Source organism: Rousettus aegyptiacus, unplaced genomic scaffold, assembly GCF_014176215.1.
Source record: "Rousettus aegyptiacus isolate mRouAeg1 unplaced genomic scaffold, mRouAeg1.p scaffold_m13_p_6, whole genome shotgun sequence".
Lineage (NCBI taxonomy): Eukaryota > Metazoa > Chordata > Mammalia > Chiroptera > Pteropodidae > Rousettus > Rousettus aegyptiacus.
Window position 1 is genome coordinate 3,582,658 of NW_023416309.1, and position 18,007 is coordinate 3,600,664.

The 18,007-nt window shown below is 48.5% G+C and overlaps 1 protein-coding gene across 2 annotated transcripts in view; it reads left to right on the forward strand.

The window, feature by feature from the left end:
- GRID1 (glutamate ionotropic receptor delta type subunit 1) overlaps positions 1–18,007 on the forward strand; it is a 661,749-nt gene that overhangs the window by 44,345 nt on the left and 599,397 nt on the right. Inside the window, exon 1 of one of the 2 annotated variants that reach the window (XM_036223756.1) lies at positions 13,657–14,712. The exons of the other annotated variant lie outside the window; for it this stretch is intronic. The gene's annotated coding sequence lies outside the window, so the exon portion shown is untranslated. Of the gene's footprint in view, positions 1–13,656; positions 14,713–18,007 lie in introns of those variants that run through there. 2 annotated transcript variants of the gene reach the window in all.

Below are 18,007 nucleotides of genomic sequence, written 5' to 3' on the forward strand. Positions count from 1 at the left end.
CTGGGAAACGTGGGGTGAGCCTGCTGGGTGGTGATAGACAGAGTCTTGGTAGGGTCCTGGAAGCAACAAGCTGGAGACCCAGACTGGATTCTCTGCTCTGCAATCCTGGCTGAATGACCTAGAATCATCTACTTAACTTCTCTGAGCCTTGTTCTCAGGTTGTGGTAAGTTTTGCTAGGGTTAATACATTAGTCTAGTCTCTGTGCTTCTATTCCCAGCACAGCTGTTAGAGTGAGACTTATAAAACAAAGCAGATCATATCACTCTTCTGCTTCTAACTTGCTGTGGCTCCCCATTTCTCTTAGAGTTGAAGCCCGCGAGGCCCCCTCATGATCTGGTCAGCTCTTACCTGTTGAGCCTCATCTCCTCCCTCTCTCCCTGTGCTCCCTCTGCTCCAGCCACACTGGCTTCCTCCATACTCCCTGAGCACTCCAGGCATGGCCCAGCCTCAGGGCCTTTGCACACCCTGTTCCCTCTGCATGGAGTGTCCTTTCTAAGACATCTACATAGCTTCCTCTCCTACCTCTTCTGAGTGTTTGCTCCCATGTCACCTTCTCTGTGAGGCCTACCCTAATCTTCTATTTTAAATGAAAGCCCACACCCCAATCCTGATTTCCCTTTCTCTGCTTTTTCTATAGAACACTTATCACCTATATGAAATGTTCTATATGTATGTATTTTTTTTTATGCCTTCTGTCCTGCTAGAATGCTTGGTACACAGTTAGTGAGTTAGTGAATGACAGTGTCTAGCAGGTCATCCTGCCTATGATGAGTCCTCAAGAAGAGAGAGTTCTTTCCTCTCCTATACTCCTTCTCTCTGCCCGTGGCCTCAGGCCTAGTGCTCTTGGCTCAGGCATGTTCCGGGGGTGGACGGGCAGGATAGACCTTGCTGAGTTCTCTTTTACTCCGCCTCCAGTACACCCGTGGGACATCATAAATGAGGTTTTCACAGCAGGAGGGGCAGCAATCTGAGCTTTACTCACAACCATCAGCCTGCGTGGCCCTAGCGTGGGCCGGTCCTGGCAGGTGGAGAGCAGGTCCTTGGAGTAGCAGTGGAGCAGAGCATAGTGGTGAACTAGCGACAGAGGGGCATTTTCCAGCCCTGGTGCGGCTTCTCTGTGATAGCTATGGCCGTGACCATGTCCGAGTTCAATGCAACGTGCAGAATTAAAGCCAGAGTGAGACATGATTTCTGGGGTCAGTCTTGAATCATTATGAAGAGGGACTTTGGTAGACAGCATAGGGGCTGGCTGCTTAGCTCCTGTGTGTCCTTTGGGCCCAAAGCTCCTGCTCCCTGCCTCTCTCACCCTGAGGGTCCTATCAGTGCCCGGCTGTGTTGACTCTTAAAAGGGGGCATGGCAGTATTGGGAGAACCTCTGGTGCCCACAGCAGTGGGAGCAGGGTGGCAACACTTGGCACAGCACTAGGTGCTGAGTCATTGCTAGTACATGCTGTGTTGAGGTGGGCCATGGCCTTTCTCAGGCCTCCGAAGAGCAGGCCAACAGTGGAGTGAGGTGTCCCAAGCACAAAGGGCCTTTCTTTCAACTTGGGAAGCCCTGCCTGGTTATTCAGACTATATGAGCAAATGAACACACTGTAAGAGGCCTCCTGCTCCCTAAGTCAGAGCCAGGGAAGGGGGCCTACTTGCCATTGTGGCCCAGCCAGGAGCACTGGCTGAGATCTCTGGGTGCAGGGTGCCTGATGCATGTAGCCTGCGCACCTCTCCTTGCCTTCCCAACAGAAGCAGAGGGTGAGAATGCCAGATTAGTGCTCCTAAGGAAAACGGCAGTGTGGAGAATCCATTTTCAGAAGGTGAGATGTAATTGTGGGTAACTGAAAACACTGTTAAGCTATTTGTCATAGTTTTTACAAATGTTTACTCCTTGGGTCATTCATAACACTCACAGGAACCCACAGCCCACAGAGCACCCCCTCCCTGCATTCCTCTACTCTTTGGAGTCTGTTTTGTTCAGAGTGAGTGGAATGGCTTGCTGGTAGGCAGCCCAGTAGGCAGGGGCATGTAGTCCTGGGTGGGGGAGGCTTCAGAGTCAAGGGTCTGAACATTGTGGGACAAGGCACAGCCTGGCCTAGCAGTGAGCTGCAAGCCCATTGTTAAGAATCAGGGAGTGAGGAAGTAAGGACAAAGGTACAGTTTTGCTCACTTGGGCTGAGCCCTGAGGCTGGGCCTGCCATATGGGGCTACTGCAGCTCAGGAGACTCTGGAGGGCAGTGCCTTATGATTGGATCCACTTGCAAGTCAGGGCTGTGAAGTCCCTGATATGATGCAGCTGGCAGTCCTGGCTTATGGGAGTGTGTGAGGAGGGTGGAGAGTGAACGCAGTGTGATCCTGCCAGAACATGCTGGAGGCACGGAATCTGCCTGGGGGATCAGGGAAGACTTCAGAGAGTGCAGTGCCCAAAGATTGCTAGGGGGTGCTAGCTGAGTCGAGGTTCCCAGTGTGGACCAGAGTGGGCAGGGTTGCTGTAGGCTGGGTTGCATGCTGGGTAGCCCTGCATGTTGCATTCTATGACACATTTGCTCAGTCTTAGGAGAACAGCAAAGGACGGGAGGTAGGCCGAATGTGTAGCTAGGTAGATAACGGTGGATGGGCGGATTTGTAGATGGATGGGGGTTGGCTAGATGAATGGATAGAGTTGATAGATAGGATTTAGAACAGTGGGAATGTATGTATGCAGGGTTAAGTGGTTGACTGAATTTATGGCTGGCTGGCTGGCTGAGTGGGTGGGTAGTCAGTGAGAGGATGTATAGATGGTGGGTTGATGGGATTGGAGTTGGATAGATAGATGGATAGATGAATGGATTGGAGGATGAAGATGCCTGGGTGGCCGAGTAGATTGATGGAGTATAGAGGGGAGTAGAGAGATGGATGAGCAGGTGATTGGAAGGAGATATATAAAGGTGACTGAAGGGAAATATGGATAGGTGGGGATATATGTATGGGTAGGTGGAAGAATGGGTGAATGAGTGAAGGGTAGGATGAATGGATGGATGGATCTATAGGTGGATGGTTAATGGGGGTGGAAGGATGGGTTTCTGGGTAAAAGGTAAATCAGGTAGGTGATGAGGCTAAGTGTATAAATCCAGGTCTCTTGTGGGACTCATGCTATAAGGGTTTTAAGAGAAGTTGCCCAGCCTCATACCCACTAGGGGAAGCAGCTCTGCATTCTTTCCAGAGCCACACAGATCATGTTCCTACCCTGAGTGTTGCTCTTTTCCCTGTGGCTTTAGCCATCCTTGCCTGATGAGTGTGGCTGTCTGCAGTTTGAGAGTCCTGTCTGGACTGTGGCTGTGCCTGGTCTGGGTAACAAGGTAAGAGCCCTGACATGGGGCCTGGAGGACAAGGTTGAGGAGAGAGCACGACCTTTGCTTTATAAAATCTCAGCTGGGTACTATTCTAAGCACTTTGTGCACATTGCCCATTTCATTATCCTTACAACTGAGGAGGAGACTAAGGTTGAAGGAGGGTGGGTGACTGGCCCAAGGTCATGACAGGAGCAAAGCCTGGAGGTCCTGCAGAGGCTAGAGCCTCTGAAGTAGAGATGTCACCACATGATCAGATCAGCTATGGGTCTGTAGGACAGATTAGGTAGAGGATCCTGACTCCAAGCCCATGTAGAGGTGGGGTCCGAGGAGGGCTTCCTATGGGATGAATGAACACAAGGGGTTTGGTAACTCAGTAATGGGGTCCTTGGTCCTCCATATAGATTCTACCCCCATGTGGCCTTTCTGATGCTCGTGCATGAGATCTTAGGGGACTGGGCCAGGTTCCTGAATGGTAGTTCAATATTATAGCTCAGCATGGAGGGTTGGGCAGCTGGCATACCATTGAGAGGTGCTGGGAGAAGGAACTGTTGGCCCAAGAAGCATGGCGGCTTCAGAACTACCTCTTCAGGGCTCTCCTGGTGAAAAGCCGGATCTTCCTGTAGCCCACTGACCCTTTCGTTACAAGGATATCCCATCCCGATTTCCTAGGCCTGGCAGAAAACATCCCCAGAACTCCCGAAACTTCCTTGCCCCGTCTTTGGGCCAGGTCAGGGATTTCTCTGATGTCTTCCCAGGCTGGGTCCTGTAGGTATAGCTGATCCCATCCTGAGGGGTTCGGGGAGCAGATGGCCATTGGACACAGGGAGGAGCCCAAGAGGTGGGAGGAGCTCTGGTCTCAGGGATTTGAGCCACCTCTATGCCACCCACCTTGGTCTAGAGCTGCTGACATCAGGGGTGGGACAAACTTGGGACCTTTCACATCCATGCTCATGTATGGCTTATTTTATGGTGGGTTTTAGGCTAGGGGAGTCAGTTCAGACCCTGAGGCAGCCAGTCCCATATCTTGGAGAAGAGCCCAAGGAGCTGGGCATGCAGCCTCAGGAGTGAAGAGTAGGAAGCCCTCTTGTTAGGGAGGAAGGAGAGAGGAAGCTGGACCTGAGCTTGCCTTAGCTAGGAAAGATAAAGCAAGAAAAACAGAAAAGTAATTTTAGTGCATTAGGCAAGAGATGGGAGAGAGTGTTTACGGATCATTTAGTTTTCGAATGGTGATAGGTTAGTGGTTAGATTAGCAGGAGGCCAGTCAACTCAAAAGGAGGGAATTAATTTATGAGATTGCAAAGGGAAATTGTTTGCAAGAAATACAGGGGTTTTGTTGTAATAGCATCCAGTTTAGCAGAAAAAACAAGCGCTGGCGGAGCTGGCTATCCATCAGGGAGCCAGCCACTGGGAGTGTAAGTCTGTGGGCTGGGAATGTGGGGGTAGTGGGACTCCCCAGCTGGGGGACAGCCCTGCTCTCACCTGCTCCCTAGCCTGGAGAAGGCTCTTCCTGTCCTGTGAATTTTCTGGGCTTGGGCACTGAGGTTCCAGAACCTGGAACCTGTACTAGGGGTCAGGATTAGAGGCGGGGTGTGGTGCTAGATGGCTGGGGTTGGGGAGCAAGACCCAACATCCATTTGTGATCTTGGGCCAGTCACCCACTTGTCTTGGGAGATCATTGCTTCCTGTGCCAGGTCATGCTACACTGCACCTCTAGAGGAGAGACCTCCTGGCCATGGAAACCCAGGGAAGGAGGCTCCTAGGTGGCTCTTTCTGCCCCTGTGCTATACTGCAAGATTGAGGGACAGGAGACCTGAGCAGGGTGTCCCAGAGGCCTGGAGAGTCCTTTGTTCATTACATAAACATTCCTATGTTCAGCTCATGTGCTGAAGAGATGGGTAAGGCCACAGGGACCGGGCTCCAATTCTAGCCCTACCACCTAGTGGCCAGGTGACTAGGGCAAGTTGTGGAGCCTCTGAGAACCTCTGTATCCTCATCTGTCAGCATCTCAGGGTTGTTGTATGGGTTACCTAAGAAGATGTGTATGAGGAGCCTGGCATGGCGCCTGGAACAATGGTTACTGCTGGGTAATGGCGGTTGCCAGTATAATTACTCTATTATTAATGGCAGGGAAGTTAAAGAGAGCCTGCCAAGCTGCAGGTATTGGTGCCCTCCCATCACTGCCCAGCCTCAGCCTTGGTCTCTGTCTGCCACAGCATGGAGATGCCTCTTGATTGGGCTCTTTCTCACCCCAGGCCCTGCCTCCCATCTCTCTGCCTCTCCCTCTGCCCTGTATTCCTGCTACAGCTGAGCCTGTTGTACTTTTGCCGCAGCTCCTCGTGGTACAGTGGAAAGAGCTCCTGACTTTAGCATCTTCTGTTCTGGTTTCCTATCCTGTGGAGCTGCTCGAGGTCCAGTTTCTCCTCTGAATGGAACACCAGAGTGGGCCACTGCTGATGTCACAGGGGTTCGGTTGCCCTCAGTCCTTCCTGCAGGGGTTACAACCTGCACACCATTCACTGCAGTCTTAGTGGTGCCCTTTGGGGAGCAGGTGACAGCCCTGAGAGCACTTACTTGTTTACAAAGAGCTCAGTCTCCCAGGTCACCTTGTGAGATGTGGCCAGTGGTGACTTCCAGGTAAGGAAATGGAGGCCAAAAAAGTGGAGCATCTTGTCCAAGTTGCAGGGCTAGAAAGTGAGGGAGCCAAGAATTGAACCTTTTCTCCTCAGCCTTGCCCATGCGACCAGTTCTTCCCATCCCACTGCCTCCAGGCTGAGCGTGGCCCTGGAGTCTGGAGTCTAAGGTGGGCCTTCCTCCATGATTTGTGGGGAGGCAGAACCAAGAGCTCTGAATCCACTGCTAGAAGAAGACATTGAGAAATCCCACTCTGGAGGAGCAGTCTGGAAGGGAAGGAAAGCAATCACTTTCCCTTTGTTGACTAATGAGGGGTGAGCCGCCTCCTTGGGAGGTGACAAGTGGGCGCTCTTGTCATTAGCTCCAGCAGAGAAAGGGACAGAGTATTTGGAGCCGGGTGAGGGAAACAAAAAGTGCGTTTCCTTCGTTCATGTCTCAGCATTGCTGTGGAAAGCCATTTTTCCAGGTTGGGGGAATTTCTTTTTTGAAAGTGAAATGACTCTGATGTCATCTGGGCTTGACGGAGCTAAACCACCTGGAAACATTAGGAGATAGCTTTGCTTTGTTTTCACCCACATTTAACTTAACAGTAGCCAAGGCAGTCTGAACTTTACGAAAATGCCCCTGTCAGCAGAAAGAGCCTGCACAGTGGCACTCGGCCAGGAGGCACTTTGCACAAATTACAAGTGCTGGGAAATGGAGGCCAGCCCAAAGGAGAAGCTGGGCTCTCCACTTCTGTTAGTGCGGGGCAGGTACCTTGAGCTCAATCACTGGGGACCCTTGGAAATGTAGACCCAAGGGTTGCAAAACGAGATAATTCAAACAGACTGTGGTTCTGCCAGTGGGTTTTTGACTTAGCTTCCCAAGCTCAGGTTGGAGGGATGGAGGGGTAGGAAGAGAGAGCAAAGAATCATGGTGCACTTCTTTACTCTGGTGGCCTGGTATTGTCAGGAACTGGAAGGCCCCTGACACCTCTCTGTGTTGGGTCAAAAAGTGTTGTCTAGGTATTTGCCTTGCTTGGCTGGATTGGGGGGTGCATGTAGGGAGCAATAACACCTTTGGATTTTGACAGAGGGAAGTTTTATTGTGTGTGCGTGGGGTTACACTTCGTGCATATGAGGGAACGTTAGGGGAGCCAGCATATGGGTGACACTCATGTGCTGTGACTGGGTCTCCCAGCTGCCCCAGTTTTCCCCCACTCCCTGATGGAAACTGCATGATGCAATGCAGAGGGCACGGTTTTTTCACATCTGACAGTCTGAGTTTGTACTTACTGGCTGTGTGATATCAAGGACATTTCATAACCTCTCTGAGCTTTGGTTTCCTCACTAGAAAAGAGGGAATACGTGTTCAACCAGATCTTGGGAGATAGCACAATACATGATGTCTTAGCTCGCTGGCTGGCACAGAGGAGGCACTCAGAACATGTTTGTCACTCCTAACCTTCTTCCTCCCCCTGGTCCTACGCTGCCCCTTCCTCTTCTTCTTCCCCACTTCTCCTCACACTCTTCCTCTTCCATCTTGACCCACTAGGCTTTTTCCAGGGTGGTTTGCCTAGAAATCTGTCATGCTCACCTTCCTGTACCCTCTGCTGTCTGGGATGGAGAGATCTTAGCTCAGAGATAACAGGCTATTACTGTGCAGACTGCTTCATGGTATTAGCAAAGCTGGCCAAGTTGTAAATTCCTCTGACTTTGGCTTTTTTGGAGCTCTAGAAATAAATGTGGGAACATTTCAGTCTCCAGCAGACTGGAGTGCACCTGGAGTCTCTGGTACAAAACGACAGAAGGGCAGCAGGTGTGTTTGGCTGGGTCTGAGTGGGATCGACTGTCTCTTCTTCTGGAATTTCCAGCCTTTCCGCAGAAGCCATAAGCTAGGCAGTAGGAAGTCTGGAGTTTGGACCCGTATGTGTTCCTCCCCCAATACCAGACACCTGGGTCTGATTTGAGGGCACTAGCAGGCTGATGAACCAAATTGTTATTGGAGTCCTGGAGACTCAAGGCTCATTAGTGGGTCAGGTACAGGCTGAGAGCTGATGGAACTCTGTTCTTACCACTCTGCCCAAACCAGAGCTGGGAAACACTTCAGGCCCTGGTGAGAGTTCTGGAGGATGTGGTGGCACCAAATCCAAGCATATAAAGACTTGTGCAGGACCCTGAGATATAGTCCATTAAGAAGGGAATGGTGGGTAAAGATTTGGGGCTTTGGGTTGTATGTGTTTGCAGGCGGAACCTACTAGAGGTTGTGGCCCTGGTTAGTAAAATCTGGGCTTAGGGATTAGGGAAGGAGGGTGTGAGAGCTGTCCCTAAATTGTTCTGGGTCAAGGCAGAGCCAACAGGGGAGTGGGATGAGGTGGGGGGATTGCCTTGTGCACCTGGGTTCTGGCTCAGGTGATAATAGAAGGGATTTCAAGCTGTGCAGATGGTGGAGCTGAGGCTACTCTCTCTGGCAGGTGACCTCAGGCCAGCCTGTTTGGACCTGAGTGGGTGGTGGTAGACTTGAACAGATCTGGCTGTGAGTTCTGAGAAGATGGGAGGGAGGACATAGTTTGAAGTTGGCTTTGTCTTAGATGTGGGGAGGTAGCGTGGTGTCTCCTCTGTCCTAGATGCGTGCATATCACAGGGCATGGGGTGGAGGGCAGGGTTTAGAACTCCAGAGGCTGAGCTCATTGAGATACTGGCTTCAAGGATGCACTGGAGAGGATGGTCTCTCTCAGCAAGGGGGCTTTGTAGGAGGAGTACCTTCAGTGCAACCTTTGTGTGCAAAGAGCACAGATACATTTCACAAGGAAGGCTATTGAAGGATATTGACCCACTCTACTTATTGGACTCCCTTTGGGTAGGTTCTTTGATACCTGTTACCATGGAGGCCAGAGGCCATGCTGCTAGTAATTCAAGCCCCTCATTAGAGTCACCAGGAGAACAAGTACTGCCCTTGCCAGTCCAGGGTTCCTTTGAGGTAGGGGTGCTGTCAGGTACAACAGATGAGGCAATGCAGACTTCTCCAGTTCTTTACCCAGTTGAAACCATGTGCGGAGGAGCCATGACAGGTAGGTATCATGCCCAGAGCTCTCCAGAATGCAGGCTCAGTTGGTTCTTTTCATGGATCACCCGACCCTCACCTTTACACCCTCTTTCTTTGTCCACTGCTAAACTCCACTCCACCCTACTGCCATCCCCAGAGTAGTTCTTACAGCACCAAATGTTGGTGTTTACTTCCTTAAATACGGCTTTGTTAATTATCATTCATTAGCATAAGGAAGGGATCCCTTTATGGATGACTGAGAATAGAACCTGCAGGTTTTCGTGTCAGCTGGGCCCTCTTTTTCATTTCGTCAAATCCAGCTGTGTTTAGGATTCTCGGCGCTCTTGTGATCTTAAGAAAATTAATGCTCTGTAGCTCCCCACCTCTTATCTCCCCTGTAGCTTTATAAATCCTAAGTTCTAAGACAGGTTCTCCTAAATCCACTAATTTACTATATCATTTTTCTACTAATGTAAAGTATAGACTGTTTTCAAACATAAATAACCAAATAATTGTATCTTTAGAAACCCTCTAACAAGTATATTTTATATACTTACTCTTGAACCCGATACATTCTCCTTTTCTAGCACAGCAGATTTCTCTTTCGATCAAGAGGGTTTATGACTTGTGAACTATAACTCAAGGTCACTCCACAGATGGGCATTTTGTATTCGTATTCCACCAATGCATTTGGGTATAGACTCCCTAACTTGTCAGAATGTGTAGGAGCAATAGCCTGTTTGAACCAAATATCCACAGATTCTGAAGTGGCTCTGGAGCTGCCTCCCAGAGTCAGGGTCTCACCCAAAGGTGTAGTGGGCCCTAGTTCAGGTCTGGGAGTGGAGTGAGCCAGGTGGGCTCAGTTCACAGATCTATGAAGATAAAGGTAAGCTGCTTCTCAGGCAGGGGTTCCAGCGAGAAATTTAAGTATCTGGGGAGAGCAGACAAGAAGGGCAGGTGACAGGAGGTGAGAGAAGACCTGGTACTTGAACTTTGGATGGTTAAATTCACTCTGAGATGGCAGCGAGGTGTGGGCATAAAGAATGGTGATTCTTCCCCACCTGCTTTGGCCCAAGCACACTTTAGAAATGCAGGTCAGGACCTCGGACAGCACCAGGACAATCCCATTATCCTAAGCGCTTCTGCATCCAGGCAGCCTTTGGGTGCCCTGCCCTCTCTCTGGAACTTTTAGTTGTTAGGGATCTTTTTATGTCAACATGTCCCTATGACTTTGGATCTCTGATTCAGGGGAGGCCCTTTTTTTCTAGGTAGGAAATGGATCTCCTTTCTCCTGGTCTCTCTCTGTTCGTCTTTTTCTTCTTCATTGCTTTCGCTGTTGGCTTCTGGAAGCCAGAGAGGACAGAAGGGAAAGAATGGAGGCTTGAGCCCAGCCACTGGAGTCTTACCATCTTGGAGACCCTTTGGTTTCTGATTCCAGATTACCACAGGTTTATACTTGGGAGTTTCTAGGTTGCTCTTCAGTCACTCTGCGATTTGGAAGTCTTTCAGCAGATGAGGGAATGCCAAATGTGATTAAGAGCTATGTTAAATCAGTGAGAGGAAGATGACTGGGGAGGGTTACTCAAGCATACAGGCTTCTTCATTGGCCTTAGCTCAAGAGACCCATAGACAAGCCACCAGGCCCTTTAACATGCACAGCTAGGGCCAGAGAAGGAAGCCAACTGGGGCTCGGGGCTCTAGAAGGAGGGGCCCCCAAGCTGGGCCAGCTGGAGTGGAGGACTCTCCCTTTGAAGTTTTGGGGAAGAGGCTCAGCTTCCAGTTGTTTGCCTAGAGACTTTCTCTAAGGTCTAGGTGGGATGATCCTTGAAGAGATTTCCTATTCTGCATTCATGTGTGAGATGGAGTCAGCATTTCCCTTGGCTGGGAGATGCCTGAGGAAGGAGGATTTCTAAATGTAGTCAGGATAAGTGTTGGGGTACTGACCAAATAAATGTTGGTGGGAGGCATTGAGCTGGAATACAGGAGCATGCATTTTGAAGTCAGAAACACTTGTTAGTAAACCTGACTTCTTACTATCTTGTTGCAAGGTTTTTGGAAGGAATCAGGTTCCTCAACTGTAAATGGGGACAGTGTTGCCTACCTTATAGAATTGTGAAAATTAGAGACAAAGTATAGGAAGTGCTCAGTGGGGGTCCCAGCTCCCCTCTCAGAGGATCAAAAGACCTTGTGTCCCCCTCCTTCTGAAATTCTTAGAGGGAGCCACTGCTCTCATGCCCTGGGGGAGGACCTCACTTAAATTCCCAGTTCCTATTATCCCTTTCTCTCTGCCTGGGAAGGCTGAACTGAAGAGCCTTCCTGCATGCAGAGGTTCTCCCAGCTTTGCAACTACCCGCTTCACTCCTGCCCTACTCTCACAGCCTTATGGCTTCTGATCTAGATGTTAGATATTCTATTGCTTCCTAGGACAGGAGGAAATGAAGTATGGGGAGAGAGGTCTGACAGTCACATGGTTATAAACTAACAGCTCCTTCTTTTGGGTTTTATACAATCATAAGGCCAGGATTAATCCTTAACCATGTCACTTCTAGTTACTGTAAGAGGAATAAAGAAAGGTTTATGGGATACATCTCAGGGCAGGCACAGCCCCTGCTTCTCTGCCTCTCAGCAGCCCCATAATCTTGACCAGTGATAGGATCTTGAGGGAGGGCTTGTCCTAGGAGATGGCTTATTTGTCAGGTTTCTTCAAAGAAACAGAACCAATTGCTATGCATTTCTCTCTGTCTTTTTCTATTTATCCACAGAGAGGGAGAGAGAGCAGGAAAGGGAGAGGATGAAGAGGAGTGAGAGAGAGATTTTTAAGGAATTGGTTTATACAGTGGTGAATACTGGCAAGTCCAAAATCTGCAGAGCCAGCAGGCCAGAGACCTAGGGGAAGTTGACGTTGCGGTCTTGAGTCTGAAGGCAGTGTGGAGGCAGAATTTTTTCTTTTCTTTTCTGGGGACCCCATCTTTCTGTTAAGGCCTTCCACTGATTAGATAAGGTCCATCCACATTATGGGAGGTAATCTGCTTTACTCAAGTCTAATGATTTAAATGTTAATTACATCTGAAAAAAACCACTTTGTAGCAACATCTAAACTCGTATTTGACAAAACAACTGGCCACCCTAGCCTAGTCAATCTGACATATGCAATTAACCATCACAGATGGGACAATATCATCCAGTAGTTTATAAATGTAATCCATATTTAAATCCAAGAGGCTCAGATCTGAGGCACCCCACATCTTGATAATGGAACGCGTGGGTTTTGAGTGTGCCATCTGAGTTCTCATCTCCATGTTCTTGGGAATGACATATTACTTTCTCCTTCTTTGAGCCTTACTTTTCTCATCTTTAAAATGAAGATTAATAGCTTGTATCTTTTAGGAGTGCTGGAGATTGACTGAGATTATGGGTATGGTATGTCCAGGCACAGTGTTCATTTCCTCTCAATTTTTTTTACTGCCTTTAAGGGCCTCATCCTGAAGCTCTGATTACTTGCCACATACTCTGGGCTGGGGAAAGTGGACAGAGGTGCCTCTTGGGTCCATGTCAGGGATCTGGGAGCATTTGGGACCACTTTGATAGCAGAGCTGTGGGTAGGGAAGGGCCAGAGTTCATGAAGAGCCATATGTGGCAGTCGAGGATGGGACATGTGGAGTGTGAGTTCAGGTGTAAGAAGGGGTGAGGAATCCTTTCTGCCATTACCTTCCTCATCTTCATGAGGTCCCTACGCATGCCCTCCCTTTGTCTTGGTATATCTTAGACATTGCAGCTTCTAGGTTCTCCAGGAAAGATCATGTGGTATGCCAACAGGCAGAGTGCATTTTGAAGCAGGTTATTGAGGAGGCCAAACATGTAGGAAAGACAGAGAAGTACAGGGGAATAAGCTGGGGACTGGGTCCATAAGACCTATTCGAGGCCTCTTCTGAGTGAGATAAGAGCAGAGAGAGTCACTACCAGGGTCAGAGGCTCCAACAGCCTGCTGGGGAAGAGTGGTTGATAATATTTAACACTGTATCTTCCCATGGTACCACCAATGGGTGCCGTGTACAAGCATCCCACTGGAAGGAGAGGAAATATTGGAGATGGGAAAGGGCTCTGTAATGAGAAGTAATGATCTGAGACTAAAAAGGGAAGAGTTTTTGGGTCTTTAAAAGGTTGAAAGCTGTGAGGCCAGTTAGCCAGGAGATAACTTGCAGAGGCGGGTCTTAGAGGGAGTGTCCTGAAAGGTACCAGCATGGACAGGAACAGCTTAGGACTAGCCTCATTCCCTCTCCAGTCAGTGTTGGAGTGCCCAGAAGAGAATTCAGGGGAGGCCTCTCAAATACCTCCTTGTGGAATGATGTGGGCTGTTGGTGGGTTGAAATCTTGACCCCTGCCCTTATGAACTGTGTGATGTGGGGCAATATGATATCCATTAGGCAGCTCAGTTTCAGTACATTTTCTGTAGGATGGAGATAATAAGGCCAACTTCTAGAATGATGTGAAGATATATGAGGGAAACAAATATCAACTACTCTTATACCTAATAGGTATGAGAAATGCGTGTTCTTCTCTCACCTACCCATTTCCTACTCACTACCTACCTGCTGAGCCTAATCCCTGCCAAGTAGAGAAATCACTTGAGCTGATTCTACTTTTTGTTTAGAAAATCTCTTTAATGAAGTAAAAGATTCTTTTCTTTTATTTCTAATTTGTATTATATAAATTTTTCATACATACAGAGAAGTAGTAGAATAGTGTAATGGACACTAACCCACATAGCCATTACCTGGATTTAATAGTTGTTAACATTTTGCTACGTATATGTTTCATCTATTTTTTGAAAATATTTTAAAGTAAATTACAGACATCAAGACATTTCATTTCTAAATAAACATATATCCCTAAAAATGTGAAGATATTTTCCTATTTTAATGCCTAGCAGAATAATCATAATTTCCTATTATAATCTAATCGTCTGTATTGAAATTCTCCCTAGTGGTCCACAAAGTATCTCTTAGAGATGATTGGTTCAAGTCAGGATTCAATCAAGGACTATATATTGCCATCAATTATTATTTCTCATAAGTCTCATTTATTTAGGCTAAGGCTTGTCAGACTTTCGTGTGTGGATGCAATTTACCTGGAGTTCTTGCTAAAATGCAGATTCTGGTTTGAGCGCTGGAGAGTGGCTTGAGATTCTGCATTTTTAGCAAACTCTTAAGGGGCTGCTGCTACTGGTGGTCCATGGAATACACTTTGAGTAGCAAGGGTCAAGAACAATCCTCCCATATCTTTGAAAAGACATTGACTTGTAGAGCATGGGCTAATTGCCCTTAGAATGTTTCTTATGTTGGATCTAGCTGGTTGTTTCTTTATGGTGTCATTTAGCTGTTCATATACCATCATAGGTCTGGAGATCAGTATGATCCATTTGTGGCAAGAATACATCATTGAAGCACTATGTGCTTCCTATTGCAACATATCAAGAGGCACATAAAAAACATCAAAGGTCCTTGACAGCTTGGGGTTCTAGCAGGTGCTATTAGATGTGAGGGTAGAGATTTGGGGAGGTAGAGAAAGGATTCATTAGCTGCATCAGATTCTCAAAGAGGTGTTAGAAGTTTTTACTCTTTTTACTCACAAAAGGTACCCAGGAGTGCTTCTCAAACTCTTGAGGGACATCAGAGCTGTCCTTGGTTCACCCATCTGTCCTCATCTCCTCACCCACAGAAGTGCTGTTGCAAGGTGAGGACCATTGCCTTTTGCTGCTGATGTGTCTCTCAAGGAGGCATGTTTGCATCTGTGGACCAAGTCCAAGGAATTTGGTCACAGGCACTGCTGTTTGTATCCAGGATCTGCCTGTAGGGGCCCTGGTTGGGAATGATTTGTACCAGATGTCAGGATGAGGAAGAAGTTTTAGGTCCAAGATATGGAGCTGTGCAGAGTGAGGTGAGGCTTTCAGCAGAGAAGCAAGGCTAGGCCAGGAGCCAGGGGGGGATGGGAAGTAGAGTTAGGGCCAGTCAGGGGAAGTGCCTCAGGAGAGAGATGGTGAATCGTGCCCTATGTCTGAAGCTCATTTTTGGAGGTGTGAGGACAGCCTTGATGGATTAAGAGGCTCCTTCAGGTACAGAATGGCCTAAGACTCCAGAATGTGTTTACTCTATTGAATCAGAATAGCTATTATCCCAAGGTTGTGAACAGCTGCTCTCTTTAATAGCACTGAGACCTTAAAAAGGGTGAAGAGCCTGGTCATAGAAGGGGATCCTGGGATTGGTTATCGGTGATGATTGTGAAACCCTGGGACCAGTCATGCCAATGGTTTGGGCAAACACTGTGCAGAGGCAAGATGAGACAAAGGGCTGATGTATTGGCTCTCTCCTTACAAAGTCTCTGGGGTCACTGCTGCCCCTTTTCTTGGAAAAGTTGGACTACGGTTTGGAATAGTACTACAGGTCTGAGGGTCAATCTGCTGGACTGGTGGGCCCCTTGAGAAATGAGTCTAAATCTGGGTCTAAATCCTTCCCTCTTTGATGAGTCGACAACGCTGGAGGGAAAAGCACATGTGCGCAGGCTCAGGGGAGAGATAATGCTGTATAATTTTATATCTTCTTTTATGCTCTGGCTTAGCCACACGTCATTAGCACAACAGGAAGGAAAATGAATGGAAATGGAGGGTGTCCGTGGCAGAGACAGATAGATGGGGCTGATTGATTCTGGGTTTTTCTTCAGTGCATTCTGACGTGGAAAGTCGATGAGATGCCTTGAGCTAGAGTCAGCCAGGGCCCTGGCAGCAAGGCCAAGTTGGGGCATTATGACCCCTGATACATAGGTCTGTGTATCTCCAGGCTCATCTGTGACCTGCAGCTTGGTCCCCATGGTGGTCAGTCCAGCTGTCTCTTTTTAGTTCCTGTGGGGGGTTTATTTTACTTTTCAAATAAGAATTTATTCCCTTTGCTTGCCTTGCAGGGCAGGAGGAGTCTCCAGGGCCTGCCCACATTTTAGCTCTGCAGAATAGACTAATGATAGAGGGGAGCAGGAGTGCCATGCCCTCTACTCTCACATGATTGCTCAGTGTCACCAAATTCTCTAAGACCACCCAGCTGGTAAATGGTAGAGTTGGAATTTGAACTCAGTCTTCCTGTTTCTAAAGCTCCTGCTCTTCCTGCTGCCCCATGACACTATGGTTCTGTAGTTTCCCATCTTTTTCTCCTGGCCCAGGCTCCCTGTGCCCCATCTGGACTCTGAGCTGCTTTTCCAGCTGGGGGTGTGGAATCACTGCCTTCACAGGGCCTCAGAGGCTCTGCCTTCCTACTCCAGAGTTACTACAGCTTCTTTCATAAGTGTTTGGTGGCCCGCATAGGACCTTGAAGAAGCTGGACTGTGTGGCCCCCTGAGCAGGACCAGGTCAGAGGGTGAAGTCTCCAGGGAACTTCATATAAGAAAAGGTTGTTTCCAGGCAGATTGGGTCCAGTATCCTGTTTGAGTCACCTAGGTATCATATTACCAAAAACAGTGTGGCTTTAAACAATAGAAATGTATTCTTCCCCCAGTTTTGGAGGCTACAAGTCTGAAATCAAGGTATCAGCAGGGCCATGCTCCCTCTGAAGGCTCTTGAGGAGGATCCTTCCTTGCCTCTTCCTAGCTTCTGGTGGCTCCTAGTAGTCCTTGGCATCCTGAGTATGTAGATGTATCCTTTCCATCCCAGCTTCACCTTCACAAGGCCTTCATGTCTTTGGGTGTTTGTGTGTCCTCTCATTTTATAAGGACAACAGGCCTTATAAGGATTTAAGGCCTACCCTAGTCCCGTATGACCTCATCATAACTAATTACTTCTGCAAACACCCTATTTCCAAAAATAGGTCACATTCTGAGGTTTCAGTGGATGTGACTTTTTGGAGAGCCCAGCCAGAGATGGATTATTGGAACGGGCATGTCTGTGTCCTCAAGACCATCTCTAGCCCACAGGTCTGTTCCATTGTCCAATTGGGGTGACCATTGATATTTTGAGATTGTCAGTGAGAAGCAGTCTCTTTGGGGCAGGGAATGCAGTTGGTGGCCTCTCACTGTGCACGGGCCCTGGCAGGGCTAGAGGGTGTGGGGGACCGGGACAAGCCATGGGTATTTTGTGGGCTTTCTGCTGAGCCTTCACAATTTGCATTGGCAAAGTGTTATTGAGTTCTTATTGGAAAGAAGATCCCCCTTGGGACAGACAGGCCGAGTGAGATTTTAGGTCAAAGGCATGAGCTTTAGATCCACAGACTTGTGTTTACCTCCTGGCTGTGTAGTGATACCTCCATGACTTCATCAGGGCATCTGTAAAGTGGAGGTGATAAAAACTCCTTCTTACAGGATTGGATTAGGATGGAATGGGATAAAGCAGAAAATGACCCCACTGTGTCTCATAAATGTGAGCCGCCTTTCCTTTCCAGCTAATTCTTGAGCCTCTAGAGGTGGAGATGCTATCCCCTCCTCCTGTGTACTTTTCCACATGCCCCCCCCCCAGGGTTTCGCATGAAGTTGGAGGCCAATGATGTGTGAAAAATGAGTAACCTTTGACTTATGTCTGTACCTGGTCAGAATGCAGTGCTGGGTTTCCAAACGCAGGTTGCACAGACTCACTGCCTTCAAGGAGCCCCTAGGCAAGACAGGAGCAGGATACAGATGCAGGGCAATTCTGTGCCTAGGGGAGTTGTAGGTACTTTGATGGGGGGACTTTGTATGTGGTACAGGGAGGGAGCTGAGGAAGCTTCCTAGAGCATGTTAAACCCATGGATGAGTCCTGAAAGATGGGGGAGTTTTCCAGGAGGTGGGACAGGTTGTCCAGGCATCCAAGGAGAAGCAGGGCATAAGTCTGGGGTTCCCACAGAGCCTGGGAAGGCCAGGCCTGAGGGGCCCCAGGGCCTGACAAAGAATGGCCAGGGGCTGTCATGACCCCTCAGCCCTAGGACATGGTTTTTGGAGCTCAGAGGCAAGCATCAGGTGAGGCTGGCTGAATAGCCAAAGAGATCCCTTTGTCCAACTTTTTATGTAATACACAAAA